This window comes from Gymnoscopelus braueri (assembly GCF_963280865.1).
Source record: "Gymnoscopelus braueri genome assembly, chromosome: 12".
Taxonomy (NCBI): domain Eukaryota; kingdom Metazoa; phylum Chordata; class Actinopteri; order Myctophiformes; family Myctophidae; genus Gymnoscopelus; species Gymnoscopelus braueri.
The window spans coordinates 15,909,249-15,926,240 of NC_137614.1; the positions used below are offsets into that span (position 1 = coordinate 15,909,249).

The window sequence follows — 16,992 nt, forward strand, 5'->3', positions numbered from 1 at the left end:
GGATAACGTGTACCTAATTTGGTGAAGATTGATTAGCATAAAGAAATTCATGCGTCTTTTACATTTGTGACGGCACCTATGGGTCGTGACTTAAAGGAGAATTTTGGACTAAGGTTTTCTTACCTTTTCTATGATATGATATCTTAGGATGAATGGTACAGTAGAAAAAAATCATAACTCCATCCCGGGTCCGCCACAGCTTAAAACGTGCGCCTTGCGTTAGATCACATATTTTAAGAGCTTTTTTTTTTTAGATCTGACGTTCATAGTGACAGAACACTATGCAAAAAAAAAAAAAAAAAAAAAAGATCCCCAAGTCTCGCTAGACGAGATTGAAATCTCAAGATTTCAATCTCGTCTAGCGAGACTTCTGTTTTTTTTTTTTTTTGGGACAGTTTTCTGTCACTATGAACGTCAGATCTAAAAAAAAATACAAAAAAAAAAAGCTCTTAAAATATGTGATCTAACGCAAGGCCTATCCACGCACGTTTTAAGCTGTTGGGTAGAGTTATGAAATGTTTCTACTGTACCATTCATCCTAAGATATAACGTCATAGAAAAGGTAAGAAAACCTTAGTCCAAAATTCTCCTTTTTAAGTGAAATTGCTTCTTTTGGGTGGGTGGATGTCACAAACGTTCGGGCATAATTCGGTGACCACACAAAAAGAGAAAATTTAAGATGGCAGAAAATGTAATTAGACGGAACTGGACGAGGACTTCATGGGGAGGTGCATCTGAATACAGGGAATATTTTGATTCTATGGTTAAATAGTTATAGGCCAAAACGTAAAGTGGGCTGGTAGAGTATCACCAGAAGACCGATTTGAAAGATATGCAGGGATTGACTTCCCTGCTGGCAGTGTGTACAAGACATTTGGTGTTTATCAGTAGTTTGTGAGATAAGCTATACACACACACACACACACACACACACACACACACACACACACACACACACACACACACACACACACACACACACACACACACACACACACACACACACACACACACACACACACACACACACACACACACACAGACAAACAGTCAGACAAACAGTCCGAGAGACAATCTCAGGTCAGGACCTGTTTGCTCTAGAAGGTGTACAGGTGTGTCCGTATGTCACTGGAAATTGTAGAGACGGACAGAGTGCCAGCAGAGGCCAGTCCAAAAGATACACTCCTGCAACTGTTGGAGCCAGAGAGACAGACAGAGAGTTCAGTTTTCTTCCCATTGTGACGGACAATGTATCTGTTACCATGGCGACCATAATCACATACCAGACACCAGGACTTGTCATTGAATCCAAATACTGTCCTCTCCACTCCTGTTGATTCCTTTGTATGTCACTGCTATAGAAGCTATTCCATTGCACTCTACCTCCCAGTAAGTTACAGCATCCAGTCAGAGTCCCTCTCTAGATGGAATCTGTGGCCAGGAGTAACATTTTTCTGGGTGATCTGACAGATGAGACAGACAAGACAATTGAGAAAGACAAATGAGATTAATTCTTTCTCACATGCTTCACACATTCCTGTTGTTCTCAAGGCAGAGACAGGTCAACATTAGTCACTTGCTAACATTAACATTAAGTAGACCTAAGTTACAGTTATGTTGGTTAATTTTACCAGGACAATCGAGTTGGGTGGTGACTGATGAGTTGGTGCCACATTGTAGACAATGTAAACAACACAGTACAGTATGGTTGCTGTTTATTGTTTAATCCTTAGTATTTCTACAGATCTGATGTAACTAATTTTGGAGGATAAGCCATCTTCAACCATCGTAAGCCTTGGAATGTAAACCGTACGAGAGACCGCCTACTCCACAACTTTTATCTGATAATACTCTCTAGACCTTATATGCAGCTTGGCAAAAGCTAATTGACCACATGGAGAACAATTTCGCAATACATTTTAATCTTGATACAATTATTGTGAGTGATTTTTACCATCCCTACTATGGAGTGCAACCTGAGTGCAACTAGCCAGTTGGGTGCAAGCTGCATATGGGATCTACTACTAGCCAGTTTCAATGCCCCTATCCTTTCGACACAAGCTGGCACGACACTGAAATGGCTACTCGTTAAACTTATAGATACTCTAACCCTAAAAATATATTTTCCAGCAAATCTCTTTGTTGTGGTGAGTAGTGTTGGTATCATTGGTGAAGTTTATAAAGATCGCCATGTCTGTGTCAGCTATGGTCATGAAATATGGGTCATGAGTCATGACTGAAAGAAAGAGATCGCAGATACAAGTGGCCAACATGGGTTTTCTCAGGCGGGTGGCTCCCTTTTTATAGGATGGGGTAAGAACTAGAAGTTCAGTCACCCGGGAGTAATCTCTCAAGAACAGATTCTGCTCTGCGTTGGAATCTGTCGGGAAGGTTCGTCATAACGTGTACACACTGGGCTACAAGTGGGCGTGGCTTCAGATCAGGAAGCAGGCCGCGCTTTACCCAATCAAATGTAGTGGGCGGGATTTACGTGTCTGCCGATCCTTCCCCACTCGAAACCAACCAAAACTAATTTAACAATAGCGTCCGCGGAGCAGACAAAACCACGAAAAGATATTCACATTTTAACTTGCTCTTTCATCATAGAAACAAGTGGGCTTATAACCAAAACGATCCATGTTCTCTGGGAGAAGTGGTGTTAGTGTTCCGTGTAGAAATATTGTTTGTGGGAATGAAAACATAGTCGCACCACCGGAAGTGAAACGCTGAAGGCAGACCAAACCCCCGGTTTCCTTGCGCATGGGTGCTCCGTCGTCATTGTCCCAGAGCCAAGTGAGATAGTACAAACAGCAGAGGGCGCTGTTTTTCCTTCTCATTTGGCTTTGGGTTCCCAGATTGCCCGGGAGAGACTGGGAGTAAAGCCGCCGCTCCTTTACGTGGAAAGGAGCCATTTAAGTTGGTTCAGGCATCTAGTATGGATGCCTCTTGTGCTTTTCCCTAGGGATGTCTTCGGAGCACGTCTGTAATGTGGCCCAGGAAAGGATTCTCTGCTGGAACTGTTAGCCCCCGTGACCCAAACTGATGAAGATAGATGGAATGATGGATGGATGTCTGTGTCTTCCACACAGCTCTCTGTATGAACTCATAGACAGAGAGCGAGGGAGTGACACAATGTGCGTAACACAATACCACACACATACCCTGCACACCTATGACCCGTGCACATGCATGCATGTACACCAGACACAGACAGAGAGAGAGAGACACACAGAGATCACGCGCCTAGAGCCACTTTGCGCTTACTAGATTTGCAGGCAATGTGGTGGCATATTTAATTTTGGTGTCATGTGTGAACGTGCACCGAATTTTGAGCTACAATACGAGTACAAGTATGCTGCTGTGACAGCCAGGCTGCCTGTACCAGTGGCAAAAAAAATTTCACTGACACGAATGCTTCAGAGTAATGTTGACAAAACTGATGAAAGGTGAAACTTAATATATCGTTGCTGTCAGGCAGAATCATATCTCCAAATTCCAGCTTTTTATGTTTTTTCATCATTTAATGGCCTACTTTGTGATACAAGAGTGTAAAGCTAAAGTAGTGAAAATAGCAGATCTACAAGCTCATGAGCTTGTAGATCAGCTATTTTCCCTATTTCAGAAGATTTTCCTTCCATTTCCTAACCCGACAGCGACCCTATGTTGCATGTAGGCCTGGGGCGGTATGGATTTTTAGGTTAATATTTCAGTAGATGGACAATCAAGAATATATAATTAGTAGGCAAAACATTTCGGTGGAGGAGCTGTGTGTGTGGCTAGTGTGGCTGCACTGAGCCATTCAGGGCAGGCTGGCTACTGGCTAGTAAGCTAGCTTGCTCAGTGCTCTGTGCGCCTACACGACTTGGAACGGCTGCTCTCACTGTCCCTGGCTGGGACCGTGGGTAGAACAGTGAATAGATCTTCCTGCTGTTACAGTAAGATCCATCCAAAAGTACCACACAACTGACACGTGTGACCGCAAGTGAGAAACTCAAAGTAGGTATAATGTTGAGGCACAGCTGTTTACAACAGCATGACTTGGTCAAATCTATTTAGGGGGTTGCCAGCCAAAAAGGTTGAGAACCACTCAAATGAACGATTAAGGGAAGAAAATACAAGCGATTGTATTTTTTTGCGACAGTGCCGTCAGTCGATGACGGTCTCGGCTGCTGGAAGTAGCAGATCTACAAGATCGAAAGTGAGCTTGAAAACCTGCCGAACCGCCCCCGCCCGATTCTGTTACATGTTACACTTGCTGAGTCGCCTGGCATACAAACACTCTAATCATAACAACACTAAACAACGATAATTGTTTATTATGGTAAACTTAACATTTCATATCACACAATATGCACTCGTATAACTATAACCAACAGCCCCCGAACAAAATATTTTGGTGGGAAAAAAAGGTAACAAAAAGCAAAAAAAATGCTGTTATGAACTCTACCTCGCGCGGTATGCTTTACATAGCCGCGGTTATCGTCCCCAGCCCTAGTTACATGGACCAACTACTGCAAATTAAAGTGGCTCTGTTGACATATATATGGAGTGGGTGGGCGAGAGAGAGAGAGAGAGACGCAGATGGATTAAAGTTAAATTAGCTGATTTAAGAAGCCTATACTGATATCTTGTGTCATGTACGAATGTCATGAATTATTCATGATCTGGCTTTCTTTATCTGTCTCTGCTGAAAGCAGTAACGGCTCACCATCAAAATCTGTGTTGCACCAAGCAAATGCCTGTCCTTACTCCTTAATATGCTTTATGGCTGTTAAAAAAAAAAAGACCAAACGATTATTAAGTTCAAGTTGACATGACAAGATATGTTTGGACATGAGGAGATTTTAGGCTACAGGAGGAGCAGCACTGGTCCACCTGTTAGCCCCAGCGTCCCCTTGATAATGAACGATGATCATTATTATCACATTATTATTCTGCCTGTAAATGGTCGCTTGCATAGATCTGTTCCTCCTCTTTCAACGGATTAAAGTTACAGCCAGTCTGCCAGCCTGCAGATGGGTGCTGTTGATAATTCTCATCCCCAAATTCCTAGTCTTGCGTGTTTACAGTAATCTCTTGCATGAGTATTGGGTACTGTAACGTATCATGCCATCTACTCTACTGGTAAGGAGGACATGTGCGAACGCCTCTCCCACCGCCTGTGCCTGCATTTTATGTACATTTTTCCCCCCAACAATGTAACGCCATTCATGTAAACGCAGCTTATAATGCGTGAGCAGCTGCAGGCGCACAGGACAAAGACGCTGCGACGCTAGATGTCACCGAGTCAGACAGTGCAAGTATTACTGGGCCGTGCCTCCTGGCAAAGATTTGTGCTCCACTGAGCGGACCTTCCTAGTTGATGTTAAGGTTACTGGAGTGAGCTCTGTGGCCCTGTCATATCAACTCACTCATCATATGGCACAGATCTGCTGGCTTAAAGCCCCATCTCAGGCTGCCCCTCTCTGTAATGTGCCCAATTCACCCACAGCGCATCCCCTACCACATTGACTGTACAGAAAAATATGTTTTAGCAGCTCAACAACAGCAGGCTAATCAATTGATCCAGCTTTAGCTGTCCATTGATCTTGGCGCAGCCTTGGCTCAGCCAATTACAACCCATGTATGATAATGATGTCATTAGCAGCCCATGGCCAACACATTAGGGTAGTGGAAGCACCAGTAAAAAACACCTGATCCATGCACAGAAACATTTGCACAGCCCAGTGCTGTGGAGATGGGTCCAATTGTGCTTTGTAATAGCCCTCCCTTTACCCTCCTCTGTCTACTTCCTCCATCACTGGTGCAGTATCAGTGGTTCAGTAGCGATGCCGGCTAGCCCGCTGGTGTTGCTGACTGCTGCTCTGTGTGCATGTTGATGAATGTGGAGGCCTGACGGCTCAATGTGCTTACCTAATGGGAGCTGCTCTCCTGTCACATTGCAGTTCTCTCTCTCTCTCTCTCTCTCTCTCTCTCTGTCTCTGTCTGTCTCTCTCTCTCACTCACTCACTCACTCACTCACTCCTGCCTCGCCCCTCTATTTTTCGGAGGTGGTAAAGAGGGGTTTTCGCTTGGCTAGGCACGGCAGCTTCCACCCTCCATTTCTCAAAGGTTAATGGAGCTGCCTCATAACGGGCACTAATCACCAGGTAATCGCTTTCCCTCTGCTTGATATGTGGCTAAGGTCAGCTGTGGTGACCAGCACAGCAGCCATTTTGGGTGAGGGGGGGAGTTGGGTTCCTGCTCAGCGCCTGAAGATGGTCGCCACACTGATTTAAGTTGAGAAAGGCTTGTTGTGAGGCATAATGTTATGAGTCTTATGCAACGGCAAAAACTGTGTTTGTCTTACTTCCCCCTGAGGTGTGTTTACCCCTGAGCGGTTAGCTAACATCCCAGTGCGTAATAGATTAGATTGAGTGACTAAGTGACTGGTTGTTTTTGTTCCCCTCTCCACTCCTCTCTCTATCAGCCTGTTTGGAACCCTGGCATGTAGCCCAGCACATTTGACACTCTCCTTTTACAGAATGGAAACAATTGTGTGTGAGCGAGCGATGCTCTGGATAAGTGTATGTAAAATGAGAGCGAACATGCTGCCTCCAGTTAAGTAAAGGTGGGTCTGATGAGTAAAAAAAAAAAAGTGTTTATCATTACCTTGGTGTTGCTCTAAAGAGCACATGATGGACATTCAGTGTCAGTGAGAAAGACGGAGGCAGGCAAAGTCATGAAAGCAGACCTCATGGCTTTGATGTCAGCCAGCCACTAAGAGATGGCCCAGTCGGCAGGGATTGGGATTTCAGCACCGGATTCAAGTTTGTGGTGTCACACGGGACTGATTAGAGACCGAGAGAATTTGTGTGTGCACGTTTGTGTGAGGGCACGCGAACACGCATTGCATGACAGCACTGGGGTATGTAGCTAAAGAAGAAAAGGTCAGATTGTGTCATAATCGTGCCTCGAGCCCATTGTCTAGCCTCACACTACCGAGCAGTAGAGCGAGCTTATAACCTCTCTAGTTCCCAAATGAGCTAAACGTTTTCTACAATGTACAAGTGGATTCATTTTTAATGCTCTTGTGCCTTTTTCTGTTCATCTGCAACCAATAGACTGGCAGATGTGAGCAGTTTATTATGTACTGTAGATACTGTAGGTCAGCCTGCGTGTACACTTGGCACCACCGTTTAAAAATAACCCAGACAGATAGACCAGTGTGTGTGAGCGTGCGTGCTTACGTGCGCTCGATGGTAGTGTCGCCTGTCGCTGTTGAAATCCTGCAGCTATTGAAAAGCTTGCAAAATCAATGTGGCTGTTCATACATGGATCTAATCCCCAGATTTACTAGCATTTAATCTGTGGTTATGGCAGGGCTCTGATGGCTCTAATGCCATCAAACAGATGTCCCTGCTTAGCCAGCCAGGTTGGACTGCACCTGGTGACACAGTGGAGACCCAGCTCTAGGTGGCCAACTGCACTTTTCATGCTTTTTTCCTCCTATCCTAGCCATCATTTTAAATGGTTATGGTGTAACACACAAAATCTGTGCTCAATCATGCACATGCAAACTCATGAATTATTATAGTCTTGGCTGGTTGTGGGTGGGATGGGTTTCTGTGTTATTTCCACTGAAACACAAAACAAACTAAAATCCCCCAGCAGGTCCTCTTATTGTACAGTGCCAAGACTGGGCTGCGTGGACAGAAACACTTTGATTTTGTAAGACGTGCACGTGGTGGTGTTTTCACATTTCAAAACCCAATAATGAAACGTTTCGATTCAAAGTGTTTGCTGACTTCAGGAGGTGCATGGTAGCAGATGCAGCAGCCACTGTTTATATATAGGCTACTATCTATTGATTACTGTTTTGTACATTTCTCAAACCGTGATGATTCTGTGTCAGCCTTATTGTGCTGAGCATTCATAACCTTGTTGAATTAATGAACATCCCAGCTTAATAAGAGAAACGTTTTCTTTTTTTGTGGGCCAAAATTGTGAGGATCTGTATGTACAGTAGGTGTTAGAATATATATTTTCCCTCTGCCAATCTCAAATTAGACTTTCTTATCTTTGTAATATTCAGAGCTACATAATGGGATAGTCGGCAAGGATAAAGGCCGTGTTTTTTTTAAGTCATACTGTGTGTAATTCATTTTAGTAGTTTTCTATGGCAACATCCCTTGTAGAATGCGACACATGTTGTCAGAAACGGTATTTATTAATGCTGAAAAACACAAATAAATACTTTTCTGGTACATTTCCGGTGCCTATGTCATTTTGAGTGTCAGGGGCAGAAACTCATGAATAGAAATGGTGTTTAATAGTGTTCAGAGAAGTTGTGAAAAACACATTTACGAGGGCGCTCGGGTGACGTAGTGATATAAAATATCTGCCTACCACCGTGGAGTCTAGGGGTTCAAATCCACCGCGGTGCATCCGGCTTTGTCCAGCGTCTATATACGAACACAAATAGCCCGTTTTCGGGGGAGGGAAGGTTATATTTGTCACTGCATGTACATACTCCTACGGGCTGGGGGGCGGCACCTGTCAGCAGGGAGTGTTGGGCGGGAGGAGTAGGACGAAGGCTCTTCGTCCGTTCGGTAGGGGCTCCTCACTGGTAGGTGAGTCAGTAGGGTACAGCAGCCATGACAACACACACAGAAATGTGTGTGGGGAGGAATAAATTGGCATAACGACTAAATTGGGGAGAAAAAAAAGGGTAAAAGCAACAAAACAAATAGCACCTTTACTGTATGTGGACTGGTTATTGTGAAAAATGTACCAGTGAAAGATTATATAAAAAATGATTGAAAAAGTCACACGGTATGACTTTAAGCTACTTTGATGCCATATCCATCAGGGTGGGAACAGTGCATTTCCTTTTTGAATGAGACGTTTGGCGAAGTCTTAACCACTCAAACCCTATTTAATTAGTTGACCAGATTCCCCCAGGGCTCTATACTAGCACCCCCCCCCCCCAATTCACTGCACACTACTATATATCTTACCCAAAAATAGCCGATCTACACGCTTGTAGATCAGCTTTTTTTGCCGAATGTTCGCCCCCCAGAATAGAGATGCTAGGATTCATGTGGTTAAAAAGCTGGACTTTCACCTAAATGGTTGCTATGTTTATTGGCACTCATGGATATGAATGATGATGAATGAGAATTAATTGTTCACAAATTGAATGGTTTAGTTTAGTTTATTTCAGTCCATTTTGTGTTAACATAGTTAAAAATTCATAGGTAATACAAAAGAAAAAATAATAATAAAGAAAAAAAAACAAACAAAAAAAACACAAAAGCCATAGCTTATTATGCCTACCCTTTTACAAAACAAAGAAAAGATTAGACAAAATGGTAATAATTTTTTTCATGAACTGAAATATCTCTTTATTTATGACTCTCATTCACTTTTATTGGCTTGAGTATGGCTGATTCAGTTGGAGAAACAAAAATTCCTTGGTAAACTATCACTATAAGAAATATCCATATAACTGTCACCCAAACTATTACAGTGGAGAGTGATTGAATAAAAATGTGTCCCCCCTCAATCTACTGTAAATATGTAAGTATATATGTAAGTCATACTAATAAATGTAGTGAATACCGCAAAACTGTCCCAAAGTTACAGTACCGAATGAATATTTATGCACCCAAAAATTGCGTGCCTGCAGGCACACAATGCAACCACATACACACACGCACACTGTACTGTGACTGCAGTATGCAAAAATGCTTATGTTTACAGTGTAGAAGATTCATAATGTACGTGTTGTGTTTTTGGGTGTTAAAGGCGGTAAATGCAAGGAATCTCTGACTATGTGAATGGCAAATGTAAATGTCAGTGTTATTGAACAGGTGCTGTGAGGCACAGTAGCGATATTTTTATTTCCAAGCTGTTGTCGAGCGAGGTGGTGAAGAGAAGGCTCATAGGATAATGGGGGTGGTGCTGGGGTGGGGGCATGTATGTCTGTGCGTGCGTGTGCGTGCATTCATGACGTTTTTTTAGAGTGCGTCTTTGCGGTCTTTCTGTAGCTATAACACACACACACACACACACACACACACACACACACACACACACACACGCACGTTTGGAGTGTTATAGTGGATTGAAAAGTGAATGGAGGCTTGGAATAAACCCCCACAATGTCCCCATAGAGCATGTCAACTGCACTATGAATGGCATTATAGTTTCTCTTTTCTTTTTTTGGTACAGGTTCAGCGGCTGTATTCACATTGTATTTTGAGGTGATGCCAAAGCAGCTCCTTTCTTCATTGCCTCCATTTCACCCATGCTTAGACCTCCACTGTCAAGCTGTTATCACATTATTTGTTCCATTTACACATCATTCATGTTTTTTTTTCTCTCCCCTGTCTGTGTGTGTGTGTGTGTGTGTGTGTGTGTGCGTGTGTCTCCCTTTTTTTCCCTCCAATTTTTTCCCCCTTCCAGAGTATCGTTGTGTCAGTCCTTGTTGAGAGGCAGTGTGGCGGAGAGCTAGGAGGTGAATGCAGTCAAGGTTAGTCAACAATGCTGAAGCGACAACAGTGGCTAATGCAGCCCTTCCTTTCTGCTCACCTGTATTACCTCGTTCCTAACCCTGTCCTGCTCTGCCCATGCCTCCCCCCTCCTAACCTTCAGCATGCCGCCCTTTACTTGTCTCGCCTTTTATCCAGCTGTCTTGCGTACTTGCCCTCCCACTGGGGGGGGGGGCAGGGGGGGGGGGGGTACATCTCAAGCCTGTCACTGTTCACTCACCCTCTTCCCATGTGTTCTCCCATACTGAACCCACAGCCACCTCCCCACCACCGAAACCTATGAATTTGACTCGTTAATATACCTGTGTATGGGATGTAAGAAATACAATCTTCAATATCTGTCTTGTAGTATTGACCGTTTTGTTATCATTGCTTTGTTTAAGCCAATACGCCTCCCTCCCAACACAGCTCACCGAATCCTGCACGGTGAACCACAAACCCCCACCCCACCCCCACCCTTCACATTTTCAATTCCGACCCATGGCTCTGTACATGTTTGTAATTCAACTGAAAGCGTGAGAAAATGTGATTACTGTTTTGCCATTTCCGTGCCTCTCTCCAGCCATTTACAAAGAGGTGCGTGTGTGTCAGAGAGGGGGAGAGAAAGAGAGAGAGTGTCCACGGCTGCCGCAGTGAAGCCAGTGCTGATACGGAGGGGGGGCTGCAGTTCAAAGCCGGCTAGCAGGTTACTTAATTAGTTTGGTAATTGGCTTGCCGTGGCCTCCGCGCATCCCTGCCCTCCTGCTGCGGATGTGCACAGGAATAGATGAGCTATGGGTGTAGCTCTCATCTCTCCATCCGTCCCTCGCTCCATCCATCCATCCATCCTTTCCTCCTCCTGCCATGATGTAACTTATTGAGCTAGTGCTGTACCACGCCTCCTCAATCCATTCACCACTGCGACCACAAAGACAGTCATTTAGCTGCACGATACGCTTCCACTCTGCTCAGTATCAACTATCAAAAGGTGTTTCAGTATCTCCCACGCACTGCTCTCTCTCTGTCGCTCATTCAATTCTTCTCTCCATATCTCCATTTCCCTGCTCTGTCTTACACACACACACACACACACACACACACACACACACACACACACACACACACACACAACCATGTGCACATATCTATTATTAGATAGATGTGTTATGCATTAGGCAGAATACATGCATCCAAACAAGCTATTTGTGGATTTTCCCATCTGCCACCTCTTGAGTAGAAATTCTCCATGCATCCACAACAACGCAATGGCAGTGACGGCATACTGCCTTACTGCCTCCTGATTCATGAATCTTGACAATAAAGCACATAAAACCGTAGTCTCCTGAGCTATTAAACTAATCATAGATGACAACAACCATATTATTACCACATCGTAATACATTATCTCTTGGTTGGAGACAGGGTTAAAGGGATAGCTGACTCGTGTCTTTGTTTTTTGTAATGTATGCAAAGGGGGACTTAAGTCACTGTCATGTATGGTATAATTCTCTTAAACTCTAAAGATACGGTGATAATATTTTTTTAACTAAAATATCAAGTAAAAAATAACCTATGTGGTGCATAAGAGACAGCCTTGGGTGCTTTGATGCTGCATTATTTATTGCTTTGTTTATTTATACCAAGCCACTTGTTGTAATATCTATCCGGATCTGCACTACCCAGGCTAAGCTAATACAGCCTGGCTAATGATATATCTAGCCACCTTCCTATCTATTCCCATTAATTTCCGGTTTGTATCTTCAAAAGTCCATAAATAAATCGTTAAATGCTTTCTAGTAAACGTCAGATATCTTTAGATGCAAGGCTGCTGCCAAGCTTTTTATCTACTCCCTCAGCGCAGCAGTTGATTCTGAAAGCTGCTGGGGTTGGAAGGCCAAAGCACAGTTAAGTGGCTCCTCTTGACCTCGACACTGATCTCCAAACTGTCAGATTCTGATTCCACCACTGAAGATTTTGTTGATTCGCTTAAATTGGTCTTATCTAATGGCACAGTTTGAACACCATGTCTCTTTGAGGAGCGCGTCCCTCTCTCACTGCTGCAAATTCAAGTTTAACTTACTCTGTTTGGTTATTCCTGCTGGCTGGGAACAGAATTGAAAAAAACAACTGAATGTGAATTAAGGATGAAACACTCTGCAGACATTCTCTAGTTCAAATAGTTTCTGCATCTTGTTTCTCAGACCTCCGAGAGATGTGCTTATCCCAGTTATCACCATCTATCTGTAAACTAGATGGCTGAATCATTAGCTTACACTCTGAGAGCAGTCAAACGTGACCAGAGGAGAATAATTGATTCCTGAAGACGTATTGGGGTGGAGATGGAAGAGAAAACCCCCTCCAACATAGAGCTATTGAGCACAGTTTCTCTGTATCTTACGTCTTAATTCACTTGGTGTAAATGAAGTCAAAAGGGTGGTTAATACACATACTCATGCAGCGCCAGGTCTTAATTTTGCACAGCAACAGTGTTTGACTGTCATTGCGCCCTTTGTCCATGGGGTGGCAGTCTATGGAGGTGAGGCAACCATGTGCTCTTTGTGAAATAGAGCAGACACTGGCTATCTGAGTAGATTAGCATGGGGACGGTAACCGCACAGGAATCACACACCCCAACTGACACTCTTTCTCTCTCCTTCTCTCTCCCCCCTTTCCTGCCTCCATGCTCATGAAACCCATCGACAAAGCATGGACAGTTTCTCTTATGACGACCAATCGCTTTTAAATGTGTATACCATACACTCTCACTCTGCTGGAATGGGAATTTTCTAATTGGATCCAGAGCGTTGTGTCAAACACATGCCATGTTTATTTTTGTTTCCCTGTCTTTGTTCACAAAAGGATCTGGCTGAAATGTAAACTTCCTCCTTTTTGCATCAGAGTGCTCTCTCTCTTCTCGCTCTCTCTCCCTCTCTCTGGCCCTCTTGGAAAGCGTACGGTCCCATTTCCTCAGAGTGTGTTCACTACGTAGCAGTCTGAACTGCTCTTTTATTCAGATGAATGTGTGCCTGTTTTGCCCAGAGACTCAGACAGACATAGGACAGTCCATGTGAGTGCCTCAAGAATGTCCGTTGAAAAATCGGGGCTCAGTGAAATAGCACCTGCGGTGCTCGATGGACGTGTGTTCCATCGGCCACGTATCTACGTGTTTGCAATTGCAACCATGCACCACTTGTTTATTCATTTAGAGTATGCACCTATCGTTCTTTGTATGCTGTGTGCAATTTGTCCAGTCTGTTTGTTCACATCAACAAACTGTGTATCCTTAAGCGGGTATAACCTGCTATGACTCCAGCAGTATGGAACTACATCAAAAGCAGTGTTTACGGTTGCTCATGTACATCAAAGTTTGCAACTGAGCAATAAAGTTCTTGTGTTCCTCTGTTCCAGAAAGAAAACATTTGATCAGTTTGATTACCAGGTGGCTGCCACCTCCATCTGGAATGCTGTTTGCTTGTGTTCGTTTTCTTTATATGCAATAGTTTTACCAAACGGCTGCTGCAAACAAGTTTCACTCTCCTGAGTTTGTGTAGCTTGGCAAAGAGAATAAACATATGTAGCCTACAAGTGTCTGGGTTTTGAGAGCGTTGCGAGGCTGCCAAATGTGACTGTGAATAGCTGTGTAAACAAGATGGCTATGTGAAGCAGGGCTTTTTACTGATTGCCTAAAGTAAAATACCATTCCTTGGCTTCCTTCACATTTTAACAACTGTGTTAATGATAGCAAATAAAGCTTTGCTAGGTAGCACCCTAATTAGTAGCTCCTGAATAGGCTTGTTTCTTCCTTTGTCTGACTGGAGTTTCTCCAAAGGGTGTCCTGATCCCCAGTTAGGCTCTTGTCACCTTGACAAGGTTGTGGTTATTTGCTTGCATACAGAAGGGTGTATAAACCCTGTTGTGTGTTTTCCTCTTTGTATTGATATAGTGTGACTTCATCATACTTCAGCTAAAATGGTGGTCACTGCTAATGTGAAATTTCATATCCACAAGCATGCAGTTAGCCATATTTAGTGGAGTAATTTCCCTGAATTACTTTGTTGGGAGATAGAAGAGGGTAGTTTCATTGCTTCCCTCTTTTTTTTTCTCAACAGCCTTTAGGCCAAGTCTGTGTTTTAATTAGTTGTGTAAGGCCTTATTGTCCCGTTGGATTCTCTCTACTTGTAAAGTACTCTCCTAAGATACCATGAAGGCTAAAAAGGCAGTGAGTGATTTGAAGTCAGTCTTTTTCCTGCCTGCCAAGATTGAAGGGGGTGGGGGGCTATCAGCACATGCCGTCTGTCTGAGGAACAGTAAATTCGAGCAGCAGTCTTTGTTCTTTATGGGTATAGGACCCATGGCAAAGAGAGAGTGAGAGTCATTGTTTTAAAACCCCATCGCTTATATCCGGAAAGCACTGGTCTTTGTTCTCTTTGAGATGTTATGTTTCAAATATCAGAAGAAGCTGCTGTTCCTATAGATTACCCGTGCCTAAGAATATTAAAAATAGAAGACACATTTAAATGGTCTACAAGTTCAGTGTAACACATGCGTTGGTGTTCTTCCGATAATGTCTAGCCAGAGGGGAAGTTAACGTGTTACACTGTTGAAATTTAGTCATGTTGGAGGAAAGTTGAGCTTCTGAAGCACCCCCTCCCAAAACACGCACACACGCACGCACGCATGTATACACACCCCTCTCCTCTTGCTTTACAAGACTTTTCTTCTCTCAATTTCGTTTTCCTTCAACTTGTCTGCTCATCCCTGGTGAAATGTATTAAATGAAGTTACTAGATATGAGTGCTTAAGAGGCCAGGGCCTCTGAGTCTTGCCAAGTCTCTCAGAAGCTTGGCTCACTCATCCATGTCACCTTTTTCTGTTGTTTCAGCTACTGGCTGACTTATTTGTATTACCGAGCACCCCCTCCCCCCCCCCCCTCTCTGTTTCTCTCTCTGCTTGCTGCCTCTGAGCAGCTTGTTTTTCTCCAGTGTGGCTAATCAGGCTAAAGCAAACAGTGTGTGTCAGCCCCTGCTTTTGTTAAGTATTCATATTTAATGAGCCTAAGTGACTACAGCATCCTACAAACCTAAATGTAACAGTCGAACATGAGGCTGGACAAGCACCTTTTGGATTCAGCTGTCATATTGCAAGCTTGTTTTTTGGCCACACTTGTTAATTATCTAAGATGAGAGAGAGGGGGATTTTTGAAAGTGATAGCTGCTGCTGATTTATTTCCTTGAGTCACTTTCTATTTCTGTTAGTGCCTACAAGGAGGTTTCCCCCCTTTTAATACCTTTTAGGAAATAGAACTAAAGGTGTCATTTTTCTCCCCAGAGCAAAGTATGGTTCTGTTACATTTCATTTCCTCGGGAGTTCAGAGAGAGGGGGAGAAGGGGGGGGGGGGGGGGGGGGGGGGAGTAACCAGTTTTTGTTCTGCTGGGATTGAAGGCACTGTAGCTATGGAAGGGGTGCTTGGGGAAAAGGTATTGTGATGGGACGTTTGAATGCTGAGCAGAATTGAATAGACACAGTCAGCTTCCCAGATACATGCTTAGGCCTGTAGAATGTGGAGTGCTTTGCTTGTAACTGCACCGGTTGTCTCCTTTCATTATCGGTTAATGGTGCCCAACTTGACAGAGCCATGTGATAAACAGAGGAGCTGTGAAATCCTGGAGGTGGAGTTCTCGTCTGCCTGATAATGGGATCTCATCTGCCGAGGAGGGGAGCCTGCCCTGGCAGCCAATCCAGCTTTACTCTGTTCTACCTAAAGAGAGGATTCACTGCACCCTTCAGTGCAGTCTTGGCCCAAGCTTAAGACCCACAGTACCTACTGGAGTGGCTGGCTTTTGACTAGCTTCCTGCGTGTCTTGTGTTTTTTCCCCCCCCCTCCCCTCTTTTTAATGTGTGAATGCTCTCCTGAATGGAACGGTGGACGTTGTTGAATAGCGGAGGGGATGAGAGGGTGGTGGTGTTTTTTTGGTTCTTCTATTACTATTAGACATCGAATGTACGGTACGTCCACAATGTGTGTGACAAATTGATCTTAATCAGGGGAGTCGCAGTGTGTATTTTTCTGCCGACCGCATCAATCATTGATCTATTTTATGCCTGTGAGAGAAGAAGAGAGAGAAGGGGGGGGGGGGCAGATGTGTGTAAATATCATAAACCTTGACACTGTGTAACGCATACAAACTCTGATAAGGGAGGAGCTGTGACTGGTGTGGTGTTAGGTTACTGTGTGAGTGAGTAGTTGGACTCCTCAGGGCAGTTGCCTCAGTAGCTAGAAGTGGTTTGCCAGCACTTGTGTCACAGGGGGACAAACCCCCCCCCCCCCCCCATGCCATTGAAAGGAGATGGCCAACATGGTTTGTAGCACAATGAAGGACCCCCACATAACCACCCTCAACTCAATTTCTATTGATCCTTTCTGCCTGTCTCCCTTGCCCATGGTTGGCTTTAGTGCCAAAGAGCCCAATGTGCTGGC

The 16,992-nt window shown here is 44.0% G+C and overlaps 1 protein-coding gene across 1 annotated transcript in view; it reads left to right on the forward strand.

Annotated features, from left to right (window-relative positions):
* The window catches only part of rerea (arginine-glutamic acid dipeptide (RE) repeats a), a 168,399-nt gene that overhangs the window by 27,663 nt on the left and 123,744 nt on the right, over nt 1-16,992 (forward strand). Inside the window, exon 2 of the mRNA XM_080445839.1 lies at nt 10,450-10,516. The gene's annotated coding sequence lies outside the window, so the exon portion shown is untranslated. The remainder of the gene's footprint in view (nt 1-10,449; nt 10,517-16,992) is intronic.